Below are 16519 nucleotides of genomic sequence, written 5' to 3' on the forward strand. Positions count from 1 at the left end.
CTTTCAGCAATTGCCCTTTAATTTTGTTTGAGTCAGTTACAGTATCTGTTTTATGGAGAGCAGCAGTGTGTTTGTATATAATGTAGGGCTGCCAAGCAATTAAATTAATTGTGATTAATCACAATTAATCGTGCTGTTAAATAATAATAGAATACTACTTATTTAAATATTTTTGGATGTTTTCCACATTTTCAAATATATTGATTTCAATTACAACATAGAATACAAAATGTACAGTGCTCACTTTATCTCTATCATGGAACATTGAACTTACAAATGTAGAATTATGTACAAAAAAAAACTGCATTCAAAAATACAACAATGTAAAACTTTAGAGCCTCCAAGTCCACTCAATCCTCCTTCTAGTTCAGCCAAACTTGCTCAGCCAAACAAGTTTTTTTTATATTTGCAGGAGATAATCCTGCCCGGTCCTTGTATACAATGTCACCTGAAAGTGACAACATGTGTTCGCATGGCACTGTTGTAGCTGCGGTTGCAAGACATTTATGTTGCAGATGAGCTAAAGATTTATATGTCCCTTCATGCTTCAACCACCATTCCAGAAGACAAGCATCCACGCTCATGACGGGTTCTGCTCAATAACGATCCAAAGCAGTGCGGACTGACACGTGTTAATTTTCATCATCTGAGTCAGACGCCACCAGTAGAAAGTTGATTTTCTTGTTTGGGTTCTGTAGTTTCTGCATTGGAGTGCTGCTCTTCTAAGACTTCTGAAAGCATGCTCCACACCTCGTTCCCCTCAGATTTTGGCATTTCAGAGTCTTAAAACTTGGGTTGAGTGCTGTAGTTATCTTTAGAAATCTCACATTGGTACCTTCTTTGCGTTTTGTCAAATCTGCAGTAAAAGTGTTCTTAAAAGGAATGACATGTGCTGGGTCATCATCCAAGATTACTATAACATGAAACATACAGCAGAATGCAGGTAAAACAGAGCAGGAGACATACAATTCTCTCCCAAGGAGTTCAGTCACAAATTTAATTAATGCATTATTTTTTGTAACAAGCGTCATCAGCATGGAAGCATGTCCTCTGGAATGGTGGCCACAGCATGAAGGGGTATACTAATGTTTAACATATCTGGCTAGTAAATACTTTACAGCACCGGCTACAAAAGTGCCATGCAAACACCTCTTCTAACTTTCAGGTCACATTATAAATAAGAAGTGGGCAGCATTATCTCCTGTAAATGTAAACAAACTTAGTTTGTCTTAGCAATTGGCTGAACAAAAAGTAGGACCTAGTAGACTTGTAGGCTCTAAAGTTTCACGTTGTTTTGTTTGAGTGCAGTTATGTAACAAAAAAAATCTACATTAAGTTCAACTTTCATGATAAATAGATGGCACTATAGTACTTGTATGAGATGAACTGAAAAATACTATTTCTTTTATCATTTTTACAGTGCAAATATTTGTAATAAAATATAATATAATATAATGTAATAATATAAAGTGAGCACTGTACACTTTTTATTCTCTGTTGTAATTGAAATAAATATATTTGAAAATGTAGAAAAACATCCAAAAATATTTAATAAATTGCAATTGGTATTCTATTAATAGTGTGATTAAAACTGCGATTAATCGCAATTAATTTTGTTAACTGTGATTAATTTTTGAGTTAATCACGTGAGTTAACTGTGATTAATTGACAGTCCTAATATAATTATAAAATACCTTACATTGACATATTGGTCACCAGGCTCTCTTTATCCTATTGAAGTGCTTATAGTTGGATCAAATACATGGATCTAATTCAACTAGATAAAGATTGTCTGTGGACCAATGAATCAGGTACCTGGTGCGGTAATGCATGTGAATTATTTGGCATGTCTCAGAGATCTACTGTAATACACCATTGGTACCACGTCAGATTGTGAACATTAAAACTGGGAACCTCATATTAGCCCCAGGATTGTGAAAATACACCTTACTTCAAGTTCTATTTCTACTGAGGGCCTATGGGAAAGGAGGGCGTAGTTGTATCTAGGGCCCTCCATTCCTCAAGTATCAGGGACAGTCCTATAATAGTGTAAATAAACGCAGTGTTTCAATGTTTTCCATTACAAGAAGTCCTCTCAATTCTGATTGCTTTAGTTCAGAGGCTGTGGAGTGTCCCATCTTTCTGTTTTAGAGTTTGCAAGAGTGCCTTCCTACTCTTACGAGAGATTCCTGAATCTAAATCTGAGTCTGTCAAATGTTGTGAAGGGCACAAACAAGGCTCTGCCATCCCTGTCTATCCTAGGCTGCTTTTTGCATGTCTTCTGTGTTAAGTCCCACAAGTTTTCTCTCTCCAAGTACTGTTCAATGGAGGGAGTATTCCAGTCAGCCCCTTTTGCATATTCCGCCAGCTGCCAAATGGCACAGCTGCCATGGCAGATGCTCTGGCTTCATTCTTAACACAGGTCCCAGATATTTCCATCTTCTTTTCTGGTGAACTTTAAAGATAAGAGGTTGTTGACTTCTTGGATGAATCTTGACTCTCGTGCATTGATTCCATTTAATACCTAGTATTTTCTTGAGGTGGATTTCCCCCTTTCACTTCCATATATTAACGTGGAAATAACATTTGGGCTGAAGATGCATCAATTGGTCTTCAAGTTGTAGATTTGATGATAAAATCTTGTTTAAGTTGGTGAATGCAGTTACCACCTTGCCAATGTGTAGCATTATTATTTGCTTCTGGATATCACCATTAGTTTGCACATTGCTACCAAGGTAAGTGAATTGATTCACTTCTTGTATTCCTCCACCTTTTAACATACTGCTTCAGTTGGGATTTTAAAGGGAAAATGTCTTTGTTCCATAAGAACGCTTTAACTTGTTAAAATCTGAAAAGGTTCTGACAATTATACATGAACATGGGTAAACTCTTGCTGATGCTTTACTTCTGCAGGTCAGGGCAGCTAGTGGAGAACCAGTAAAGGTTATACACTCTGAGATATATTAAGCAATCCTTCATCTAAGCGTAATATTTGTCAGCTCCAACTCCCTTATAATCAATGCATGGGAAATGCTGCAGCTTTATACCACATCAGATTGATTTTCCACACAGGAAATAGCTGGAAGCTAGTTATAATCAGTACAGTAAAAGGATATCACACTATATTATATTTACTTATATCTTCCAGTCTAGTGTGGTATTGTAAGAGACGTTCAGAATGTGTCTTTAAACCAAAAGTTAGTTCCTTCTCTTCCTATTCTAGTCACTTCTAAATTAAAATACAAAAATTTCTATTTGTTCTACCACTACATGTTAAAATAGAGACTTTCACACAGCAGCCATGGGTTATATCCATCCCCAAGGTGCATCCACCACTGTTGACCTTAGGAAGTGTTTCTGACAGCCAGCAGCCACACAAGATGCTTCCTCATCTGAGAAGATATTTCTAAGGAAGAAATTCATTCACAGCCACCCAAACCGTCTCCTTTTATCTCTATACACCAATAGAGCTCCTGTAAATGACATAACGGTGGATTTATTGTGCATTCCCAGTGAATCCCTGTGCCCATCCCCCATGATCCTATGTGCTTTGCACATCACAAACTCACAGTATTCAGTGAAAGTTCAGGGTGTGCCACTGAACACAAGATTAGACTATAGTTCTAATGCTGGGATAGGTTCTTCCCCAGCAGACTAAAAATTAACTGCAGGCTGACTGATATTCAAAGGGGGTCCTAGGCCAAAAGAGTCTTCTTTGCTGAGCTGTGAAATGAAGAGGGACAATACAACCCCCAAAGATTTCTATACCACCCCTCTATGCCACGAACAAACACCAGTTGGTGGAGGCTGCCATCATGAGCATTAAGCTGCAGAAAACTCCAGTGAGACAGCCCATGCCCAACACTAGGGCAATTTTAGCACCTGCATCATGCCCAGAGACATGGCACAAGGACACTTCCCATCTCTCCCTGCATCCCAAGAAAGCACTCTCACAGTTTCTCCCCCGTAGTACTGTAAGATATCTTGCAGTCTAGGATGCCCCAGAAAGTGATGGAGGGAACTTTTTCCAGCAGTGTAAACCACTGAGCTGGGATTCTCAGTCTAGCACCTTATACCAGCATTGAAAGTGACATACACATGCCTTTTAAAAAATGTTATTTTAAAGAACAAGAATGAAAAAAATAAGTAATCAGCTTCAGCTGCACATCACCCCTCTGCTTCCAATTATGTTCAAGTATTTGTGTCTTCTAGTTCCTTGCCTTTACAAGTATTTAAACACTTGGATCAACATAAGGTCACTGAAGGTCCCACTTTGACAGTGAGGTAATTTCCTCCCTCCAGAAAAAAACACTAAAAGTTTATAGGGACTAAAGGAGCTGCTGCCTCTGGGGAAAGTTGGTGTTCTGTTCCATCAGGAAAAAAAGACGGTCATTCTCTTCAGTTATCTGTTTCAGTGTGTTTTGTCAGTTTGTGCCCTTATCTATGCTTGGTCTGTCTGTCTGTCTGTGTTCTGATTCATCTGAAGTCTATCAGCCTGAGTTTTTTCACTGAATCTGGAATATGTTTGGCCCTGCTCCTTTTCCCTACTGCTCAGGGTGGCGAATATTCAAGAAGCTGCTCCACCCATATTCGGAGCTGGGTCTCTCCCCCACCCCCACACGCCTCCCCCAGAGCGTCTCCCGTCCCCGCCTGCCGTCCCCAGGCAATTTAAAAGGGTCCGGGGGCCTACGCTGCCACCACTGGCAGCTCAGCAGGGCTAAAGCAGCTTCCTACCCACCCTCATGCCACTCCCAGAAGCGGCTGGGACGTCCCTGTGGCCCCTGGGGGTGAGGGGGTCTCAGTACCCAGGGTGGGGACAGCGCACAGACTCTGGCATTGGAACTGCAGCCAATGGAAACTGCGGGGGCGGTGCCTGCAGAGACCCCCGTTCCCCCCGCACCTAAGAGTCACTGCCAGAGAGGTGTGTGGGTCGCTTTCGGGAGCTGCCCGAGGTACGCACCACACCTCTCACCCCCTCCCGCACCCCAACCCCTTGCCCAAGCCCAGAGCCCGCACCCCACATCCAAACTCCCTCCCAGAGCCCGCACCTCATCCACACCCAAACTCCCTTCCAGAGCCTTCGGCAGGTGTGGCAAGGGTCGGGGGGGGTAGGACTTGGACCTTTTCTAGGCACCACCAAAAATTATACAATTTCTGAACTGCTCAGACTTTGCATGAGCTTATCTGCATGGGTTTACTGCACTGAGTTTGGACATCATTCATTTTAGTAGCTTCAATTTATCTTTTGTTTTGCTGGTATTTTTTTAACATTGAGCACATGCATTTGTCTGTCAGGCGTCTTTCCTACAAATGTGCTTTCGCATTAATTGTTCTTTGCTTACCAGTGTCTGCCTCTACAACCTGCTCTTTGCTCATATTTATAATGTGACCAAAACTGCCTTGATTAACAGGGTGTGGAGGATAAACAGCTGTTTGTGGTTTAACGTAGGATGTTGGTTGTTCCGGATGTAATGTGGCTACTAATCAAGCTATGAATAATACAACTTGGAGAACATAAAATAACTTGAAAATACTGAGGCAATGAACAGATTATTAGGGAATTAGCAGCTAGTAGGGAGGCTGCAATGCAAAGCTAGAGAGAGTGAAGAGGGGACAAGAGAAGTACATTTGGTGGGTCTGGTCTAGCTGCCACAGGCATGCATCTCTCATGCATACATTAATCTATGTAAATGTCCTTGCCTATTTCTCCAGTTCATGGGATTTTGTTGGAGCTTTTGTATTAGGTTGTATCACTCAGGAATCATTGTGACTCATGGTCTTGATAATTGCATATGAAACTTCAAAATATCATGTTGCTTAGATGGAGCTATACTGCTAACACGTAATGCCACTGTACATTGCAGATCCAAGATAATTTTCTCCGTGCCTTTAATTTTAGTTTGGCGGAAGTGGCAAATGTTACAGCATTAGGCAGATGTTATAGCATTAAGCTCTGTGGCTCCATGCGTGAAACTACAGAGGTCCTGAGGAAACTAATAGGCAAGAATTCTCCTTATTACACAGCTATGAATTCTTGTGGTGATTTTGCTGCTGTTCACCTCTTGTAGGGATCTTGTGGAGTGTGACAGTGAATGTATTGTGTGTATGTGGGGGGAGAGACAGTGTGTTTTGGGGGGCAGAGAGTATGTCAGCATGCTGTCTCGTACATTCAGACAGCAGCAGGGGGAAACCTCATCAGCCCCCGCACACGCACGCACACACACACCTGCCTCAGCAGCAGCAGCATCCCACAGTAATGGTTTGCTTTGTCCCGGAGCAGATAAGCATGCTGGCTGTCAGAAACGGAGCTTTGAAAGGGGATATCTGCATGCCTGCAGCCAAGTTCAAAACAATGACAAGAATGGTCTCTTGACTTCAAGGGATTATGGGATGTTTCCGGAGGCCAATCACAGCTCAGTAATGCAACAAGTTGTCCACACTGACATCTGGACGTTTCAGCCAGGGCGCAGCAAGCTCTATGCTTCTCATGGAGGTGGATTACCAGGAGCGCTCCAGCTGCCAGTGTGGACACCTCAGGAGTTAGGGCATCCGGGGCTGATTTAATGCGCTCTAATTTACAAGTGTAGCCAAGGCCTCACATTAACAACAAGGAGTCCGGTGGCATCTTAAAACCTAACAGATTTATTTGGACATAAGCTTTCGTGGGTAAAAAACCCATTTCTTCAGATGCATGGAGGGAAAATTACAGATCCAGTATATTTATGCCTGTATCTGTAATTTTCCCTCCATGCATCTGAAGAAGTGAGGTTTTTACCCACGAAAGCTTTTGCCCAAATAAATCTGTTAGTCTTTAAGGTACCACCGGGCTCCTCATTGTTTTTGTGGATACAGACTAACCCCTCTGATAGCTACTCAGATTGAAAGTTAATAGAAGTTGGGTGCCTAACTTTCATTTATGCCTTTGAAAAGATCTTCCCCTAAAAAGATACTTTGAGGGGCTCATTAAAATCAGGGATACTGTTCTGGAAAATATCCAAACTGACTTGAATTACAGCTTCCCTGCACAACTGAACAAAGACTGGAGGCTTTTTCCAGTTTGGGATCCATTTGGATGCCAACACTAAATATATATGAAATGTTTTTTACCTCCACTGCACTAGCTGTCCTCCTGTCACATACTAAATAGCCCATTAAGAGATGGCCACCCTCTCTTCCTGTAGAGGCAACTGATCACCAGTGAGACCTGTCTCACTTTCCCCACCCAATTGTTTCACTGCCTTGATCACTGCCTTTGATGAGAAAGATGTTTTGTCCTGTCCCTCCAGCTTGTTGTCACACCTATCTCTGCCTACGGCCTATTCTTTAGCAACAGCACCAACAGCTAGTTGGGTTCTGCGCCATCCCACTGTCTGTTTTCACCATTGGTGATAAGAGTAACACAACTTTCCACACCAGGGTGCCACTGCCACCTTCTTTGTAGAGCTGGCTATGAAATCTCTCATCATTCAAAGAGTTTTACTGGAAGCCCCTTCCTTTGGCAACACGTCTGTTTAGTCACAGAGGTTTGCTCAACTAAAGCTTGCAGTTTGGAGTGTTGTTACTGTTTAGGACACTAGAAATTGTACAGAAACAAATGCTATGGGATGAAGATCATTTTATTGGCAGCTGCAGATCCTCCTTCAGGAAAACGTGCAGCAGCCTTTATCGCTTTCTCACCAGAAATGGAAACAGGACAGACCATAACAGTTAAAGTATGTGACTGAGAAGACAAGCAGATATGCTTCACCATGTGATCAGCAAAAATCACAGACTTGCTAGGGTCACCAAGAGGGTGGAGTTCTGCCCCGAAATCCAGAGAGTCTACAAGGTAGGGACATAAACACAGAGGGTGGGGAAGAAAGGACAGCATGACGATAACAGAAGGATAGTCAGTAATACATTCCGAGTGCCCACCCCGCCCCTTTTAATCTCTGCCCCACACTCAATCCTCTAGATTTCTCACATCAATGAGTTTTGTGTCAAGATTTGAATATGATGAAGGAAGTAGTTTTATAATTATGTTTGGGGAGCTCATCTCAAGCATAAGACATAGTAGGAGGGAGGCACAGAATCACCTGTGTGCATTTATTGTTCGCTCTATTTTCTGCTTCATTATCCAAATAAATTTTCTGCTTGACACATACACACTACATATGATTGTGCTAGTATTCAAAAGCAGACAAAACAAATTTGCCCATGCTTAACTAAACTCTAGAAGCAGGAACTTGTCCTATTTGTTTGTATGTGTACCTATGAAGGGCTATAAGTTATTATTATTATTATTATTATTAAATAATTTTGTTGGGAAAAAGGAGGATAGGAAATGGAGATAAGCTAGGAAAGAGAGCTGGTCAAACTGTTTTTTGGAACGGGGAAGTAAACACTTTGTGACACCAGCTACAAAAGTGCCATGTGAACGCCTGTTCTCACTTTCAGATGACATTGTACACAAGAAGTGGGCAGCATTATCTCCTGCAAATGTAAAAAACCTTGTTTGATCAATTGGCTGAAAAAGAAGTAGGACTGAGTGGACTTATAGGCTCTAAAGTTTTACAGTGTTTTATTTTGAATGCAGTTACTTTTTGTACATAATTCTACATTTGTAAGTTCAACTTTTATGATAAGAGATTGCACGACAGTACTTGTATTGGGTGAATTGAAAAACACTATTTTCTTGTTTTTTAAAGTGCAAATATTAGTAATCAAAAGTAAATATAAAGTGAGCACTGTACACTTGTATTCTGCGTTTTAACTGAAATCAATATATTTGAAAATGTAGAAAACATTCAAATATATTTAAATAGTATTTTATGATTCTTTAACATCAATTAATTTTTTTAATCGCTTGACAGCCCTAATTACAATATTTTTATTCAACTGAACTTTTTCATTTTTTATTCATTTTAGATGAAATTTTTGAAACAAATTTTTTAAAAAAACAAAAAATTCCATTTCCAAGGATGGTGAGCAACTATTTAATGTGCTACTGCGGCAGACAACTAGAAATAATATGAAATTAAGGAAAGGGAAATCAGAATGAATGTCAAAAAAATACCTTCCTGGAAGTAAGATCTATGAGCCTATAAAATAATCTTCAAGGGAAGTGGTGGAAGCTTGGCAACTTTTAAAATCAGACTGGACAAAAGACTTTCAAATGTGTGAGGCATGGTCATATTTTGATAAGGAGATGGACGGGATCATCTAATAGGTCGTCAGCCTCTTTTCAGTGATGCTCATATGAAAATAAAATTGAAACACTGAGAAACACAACAGTAAACAGTCTAAAAATAACAAATGAATAGTGCCAGACAACCTAGAATTATCTAAATAATGTGAATGAATTTTAAAAGGAGCCTAACATCAAAAATGTACTTAGAATTAAAGCTGAGAATCTGAAGCAGTTGTGAGTGGATAGTGTTTACATCTCCTTCAAAAGCAGTGTTGCGTTCTCCTCAGTACACTATTCACATACAATCCTCTTTGCAAAGTTCAAAAGAAGGGCAGGTACTATTGATCCAAGGGCAAAAAGAAGCAGAAGCAGAGACTATAAAATCTGAATTTATAGCCTATAAAGAGACAGTTTTGAGGGTATTTAATTAGGTATATAAAACCTTAAATAGTACAGTTAATGCCAAATGCCCTTTTTTTTTGCTGAGGAGACATAAGAGAACAAGGGGCATAATTGCAAAGTAAAGACAAATCTGAAACAGATATCATGTGTCCCATTTTTTTCACAAAGAATCATAAGTGTGGGTAGAATGGTTTACCAAGCAAAGATGCTGAAGCTTAAACACTGGGGGGATAATTCAAGAAACAATTACCGCAAATGGCATCCTGAGGGGATTAAAGTATTAAAAGAAAATGAACCTTAATAGGTTGAATAGACTTCACTTATTCCCTGAAATTTATTAGGGTCATAAACCTTGAAACAAATACAGTAGCAGAAAGATAAGCTTATAGGTAGTTGACTTGCTAATGTTTTCTTTGTTTTTATATATAAGTGGTTTTATCTTTTGCTGCAGAATGGCAGCACAAATGTACACACAAACACATTCGTGATATTTCAGCCATTCGGGCAAAATTAACAAAAGTAAGCTCTAAAATTTGCTACAGCTGTTACTAATAAGAGAGCTACTTTCACAGTCTGACATCTGGGGATTATGAGAAAAAATAAATTAAATCAGTAATACACGTTTGCACTCTGGATGGAATTCTGGATGAAAGCCACATGTGGCCTGAGTGACTGGGTTTCATGTGATTGTCCCACATAGGAATTCAGAGTGTGAAAACTTAGTCCCTCACCTAGTCCCCTTGTGGCAGGTCTTGAGGCTGGCAGGCAGCCCCTTTTGTGGGAGCTACTACATACTGTGGGTTGGAATATCATCCACTGTTCCTCCAAACCCCCATGCAGGGTTCCCATTCTATGGATCTGCTACACACAGAACCAGTGACCTTTCTCCTTCCCTGACAAATGCTGTTATCTATTCAAAACCCAATGTGTGGAAGGCTGACACCCCCCACCCCAAATCAGTGTAGCCACTGTGCCTGTGCCTTCCCCCACTCCATGCAAGGCTCCTCCTAGACTTCCACCATGCAGAGGGCCGTGCACTCCCTGCATAAAATAGGAGATGTTGTGCTACTTACACACAGGTTCAGCACCTCCTTGTAAAGCTACTTTTAAGGACCTCCTGTATTCTGTAGCACAGTAGCCTTCAATTCTGTGGCAATTACTCCTGGTGTGCAGCAGTGCAGTGGTACTCAAAATAAATAATGCAAATGAGATCGTAATTTTAATTCCACAGAGAGTCCCCCTGTTTGAATAGCTGTCCATGCATTTCAAGTTGCTGTGGATTTTTTGCCTTGCTGTAGAATTGAAAACCAGCGTGCAGCAGAAATCAGGGGGACCTGCCAAAGGACTGCCCAGTACAGGCCTTTCTGGATGCTGTGAGAGAACAGAGAGCACTTCCTTCCACTCCCAGCTGCTACAAGAAAAGGAGAGGGAACAAAGAAACAAGAATTGCTCATGGCCCATCTACGATAGTATCCTGTCTGAAAGTAGCCAGCATCAGATGCTTCAGAAAAAGGTGCAAGGACCCTTATAATGGACAAATATATATATAATAACTTGCACTTAAGGGAGATACTTCCTAACTCCAGGCTAACAGTGATTAACTGTCCCTCCCACTCCTCCTGGATGCTGGGAGAGGACAGTGGCAATGGACGTTAGTACAGTGCAATGCAGGGAACTGAAATTCTCTGGAGGAATGGAATGTTATTCAAACCACAAGGAAGTAAAAGTAATGTTATAGATTGGGTGTTTAATATGTATTTGATTCCTGCTAGTCCCCAAACTTACATTTCACAGGAAATGTAATTAAAAATTACCAAACAGCCTTTAAGGAGTGTCATAGCTTAATGGTCTGGACATAGGACTTTGATTTAGTACAGCAGCTGTAGCTGAAACATTGGGGAAGTAGGATTTAGGTAAGGACATATCTCCACCTAGATTCCCTTGTCTCTCCAGGACTTCATCAGGCTCCTAGCAGCATTGCAGAGCCTTCTTCTCTGTTCTGGGCACTACACAGCAGCACTTTGACCAACATTTACACCAAGTATTTACACTTAAAATAAATGAAAATTTATCTGCACCATTTTCTATATAATGGAATTAATATCAGTCCTATATATACATGCATACTACACCTGTTAGAAAGGAAGTGTTTTCTTGACATTTGCCATAAGGCACATTAATACAGTGCAATAGCTTGGTGAGATAAACTTAAGTCAAGAAAATAATAAATTTATTTTTAATGAAAATTAAATACAATATTTGAAATCAAATAATACGGCCCAGATTCAAATCCTCTCCCTCGTGTTGGGGAATATCCGACTCCAGGGAGCCAGTGAGACTTGTGGAGCAAGGGGATCCCCAACCTGAGCAATCACAGCCAAATCTGGCCCTATGGTTAACAATATTCTTGCATCAGTTAAAAATACAGGGGAGTTACTTACTCTGTCTCCTTTGTTTTTATTCTCTTTTCCCATTTCTAGGACCAGATCCACAGCTGGGGTAAATCGGAAAAGATCTATTGACCTGTGGTGGACTATGCTGATTTATCCTAGCTGAGGATCTGGTTCCTACTCTCCAGTCTTTCCTTGAACTCTGTGTACATCTTTGTGCATCTTTTCCTTCCTGATTTTCAGTGCTTGGCTTCCATCAGCCTGTGCAGTGCTTTTCATTCTTTTAAATTCAATTTCTCTTTTCTCTTAGTCAGTAGTTCTCAAATTTTCCCAGGCTAGGACCTTTTCTCTGAGTTAGCTGTATGTGAAGGGCAGGGTGGTCATGCCCAGCATTCCCCAGTGCTTGATCACACCCATTCCCGCAGGTTACTACCCCCAGTTTCAGAACTCATGTGTCAGACCATTTTTTCCCCTCTGCTTTTTCTTTGTACTGGTAATTGTATAGAAATCCTGCAAAGGAGATGAAAAGACCCTGCTAAATTTACACAGAATTCCAACACTTCCAAGCAGATGGCACTATATTCTACTCAGAGGAAAATCTTTGTCAGCACTTTATTTTATGACAGTACATACAGGCTGAATATCTTCTAATAAACTAAGGTTATATGTCTTCTCTGCAAGTAGCACAATTCTTTGTGTTACTGCTGAAAATTAAAGTGTCAGTATTAATTTATATACTTCTCTTTCTATAACTCAAACTGGACCTTTAAATACCAACAGCCATTCTTCAGTTTTCCTTCTATTAAATACAATTTATTAAAATCAGAGTTAAACTGAGCATTTTTCATACCCTTGTATCATTAATCATTTAAAAACTTGCTGGGTTTGTTGTTACTCCAGCATGACAAGCAGAACAGAGCCTCCCCATCTTGTTTTAATCTCTAGCAATTTACATTATAGCGGTGTCCTTTGGGACTCCTCAGATTTGGACAGGTCAGCAGTCTCTTTTACAAAACCCCATTTTCATTCCTCAAATTGCATTCTGCAGTAGCCTGACACTGCATTCAAGATCTCAGGCCGCAACTTGTTTCCCAAACTATATGTGTGTGTTTGGGTCTGTCAGTTTGTAGCTTACAAGCAGTCAAAATAAAACATAGGACCTGCTTCTGGCCTTACACCAGGATAAGGCCCTAGTTCTGAACTGGTATTTGCTAGCTGGTATTCCTGCATCTAGACAGAGTCCCACTGAAATCAACAGGATTCTGCAAGTGTTCAGAGGTCTGTGCCAGTGAATCTGATACAGGATTGAGGCCTAAACCTGAAGTAATGCCATGGAAGTCAGCGTAGTATTGCCAGCATCTACCATTGTGAAAGGAGAATCAGGCCCAATCAGCAATTTAATACAGCAGTTCTTGTATTTGTTAAGCTTAATTGTTAATTCTTAAAATTATCTGTTCTAAAATTTGCAGATGCTCGTCCCCAAACCACTCTCCACCCAAAACTTCTTTTCAGTCTTGCTGTTGCGATGTTCTGGGTGGGGTTTCTGTCCCCCCTCTCAGGTCTGGACTGCAAGACATACAGACTACATGAAAGATTAATATGTAGAAAATACTCCGCAAACGTTTGCTACAGATGAAGTATAACTTCAATCGGAGTGACCATTGTTAGCCACAGATTTATTTGGCCCATATACAAATGCACCTATTCCTTTATAGTGTTATGCTTCATCTGGAGCATACTGAGTACTTTTTATATAGATGTCTTTCAAGGGCTCTATTTGTCTGGCATACACAGAGTAGCACACAGTGAGCTGAGGTTGCAGAACAAACTGTAGGATATTATTCTGCATCATCTGAGGAACAGTTTAAGATTATGTAGTTAAAGACCATATTGCCATACATATGCCCTTCTGTGTGAGGCTGGCAGTGCTGCCAGCATTACTGTCCCCAAGAGGGTCAGCTAGCAGCTGCAGCAGGGAGTATGTTCTACATCCTGGTGTGACAGTGGAGAAAACTGGAAGTACTCAATCAGGGCAAACTGCAAAGAATGGGGCACATGATCTCCAAAACTGGTGCTTATTCTAATACTTAGAGTCACCAAGCCAGCAACAAAACAGCTTCTACAATACCTTACTCGTTGCCCAGAAGCCAAAAACACTGCTCCCTTAAATCAACCCAGCCTCTGGCTCCCACCCTGACAGTCAAGTCAAATATGGTGTGGCTAATGTGATTAGGTCCTACGATGGTGTCACTTAAATAAATATGTGGACAGAGTTGGCATTGGGCTTTGTTGCAAGGATAGATTCCTGGGTTGGTGTTTTTGTTGTGTGATTGCTGATGAGTATTTGCTTCAGGCTGGGGGGCTATCTGTAAGAGAGGACTGGTCTGTCTCCCAAGATCTGTGAGAGTGAGGAATCATTTTTCAGGATAGGTTGTAGATCATTGATGATGCGCTGGAGAGGTTTTAGTTGGGGGCTGAAGGTGACAGCTAGTGGCGTTCTGTTATTTTCTTTGTTGGGCCTGTCCTGTAGTAGGTGACTTCTGGGTACTCTTCTGGCTCTGTCAATCTGTCCACATATTTATTCACGTGATGCCATCATAGGATCTAATCACATTATCCACCCCATCAGGGGCTCGTTCACCTGCACATCTACCAACGTGATATATGCCATCATGTGCCAGCAATGCCCTTCTGCCATGTACATTGGCCAAACCGGACAGTCTCTACGCAAAAGAATAAATGGACACAAATCTGACATCAGGAATCATAACATTCAAAAACCGGTAGGAGAACACTTCAACCTCTCTGGCCACTCAGTAAAAGCTTTAAGGGTGGCAATTTTGCAACAGAAAAGTTTCAAAAACCGACTCCAGCAGAAACTGCTGAGCTTGAATTAATACGCAAACTAGAAACGATTAACTTGGGTTTGAATAGAGACTGGGGAGTGGCCGGGTCATTACACATATTGAATCTATTTTCCCATGTTAAGTGTCCTCACACCTTCTTGTCAACTGTCTAAATGGGCCGTCTTGATTATCACTACAAAAGTTTTTTTCTCCTGCTGCTAATAGCTCATCTTAATTAATTAGCCTCTTACAGTTTCTATGGAAACTTCCACCTTCTCTGTATGTGTATATATACATATAATCTCTTCTTACTATATGTTCCATTCTATGCATCTACAAAAGCTTATGCTCCAATAAATTTGTTAGTCTCTAAGGTGCCACAAGTACTCCTGTTCTTTTTGCGGATACAGACTAACACAGCTGCTACTCTGAAATCCAAGTCCCAGTTTCAGTCCCTGTTCCCTTGGGCTCCTTCTTATCCCACCACTATCTCCTCACTTATCTCTGGGTTTGCCCCCAGATTTTCCTCTACTCGCCATGGCTACTTTACCCCTTCAGGCATCTTGTAAGACTCCCAGTCTTGTGCAAGACACTAGGGCTTACTCTTCCCCTGGATTTCTTCCTTGTTCCTGGCCAATTCCCTTTACGGAGCAACTGCAGACTTCCTCTCTGTAGCCCCTTCCTGCTCTCAACTTCCTGTCTTTATACTAGTCAGCCTGCTCCTGTCCAGCGAGGCTTCATGATTATTTAAGCCTTGCGCTCTTCCCAGGTGTAGCCAAATACCATAATTGGCCTCTCAGGCCCAAATTAACCCATGTGGGGTACACAGACATGTAAACACTTGTCTGACGACTAGTCCACATCAGTGGTCATATGCACCCACCCACCTTTGCAGTTACCCAGGCCATACTGCACTGTGCTTCTCACAGCAGCGCACAGATCTGACACTGCCATAACATATCTGAAGCCTACATCCTGCATCACAATGAAAGGAAGCAGGTCTACAACCAGCATCCTTGCACATGCTGCTCTCAGGGTGACTGATGATAGCTCTGCCCCCTCTGAACATACTCCATTAAGGTCTTTGGTGATGCTCGTGGACTTAGCTGATGATATCATGGGAATCTTTGGGTGCTGTCAAGCTCTGTTCTGTAGTAAACCCAGTGCCCATTTGCTTTTATCCTGCACTAGCCTTCTGCTTTAAGTGTGTTCCAGCATGACTGATCTCCACAGTCTTTTTAAATCACAAACCAGACTAACTTTATGTCTGCATAGCTGGCAAATAACACCAATACCGTCAACAAACCCAAGAGCTGCTGCTCAGAGAAGTGCAGAGTGGAAGCACTGCCTTCCCACCTAGTGTTCTCACCAAACCCATGCCCAGCTTAGATGGAGGCTCCCCCCGCCCCCTTTCCCCACACCCTGGAGCTGTGACTAAGAACCGCTTCCTTTCTAGATATGTAGCAGAGAGGCTAATGCTAACTTCCCCCCACTCAGCACCACTACAATCACCTCCTCCTGCACCCAGAGTGATCAATCAAGGAAACTGTACAGCAAAGAAACGGTCCTCTCCAGAGGAGCTATCTGACCCTAGCAAAGTGGATTCTGCCAACTCCTCCTTCTCATGGGAATCTGGTTTCCCACACTTCATATCCTGGGGTTCATTGTGTACAGCTTCCACATTAGCTTCTCCATTGAGTAAGCCAGTGCAT

The sequence above is a fragment of the Lepidochelys kempii genome, chromosome 2 (genome assembly GCF_965140265.1).
Source record: "Lepidochelys kempii isolate rLepKem1 chromosome 2, rLepKem1.hap2, whole genome shotgun sequence".
NCBI lineage: Eukaryota > Metazoa > Chordata > Testudines > Cheloniidae > Lepidochelys > Lepidochelys kempii.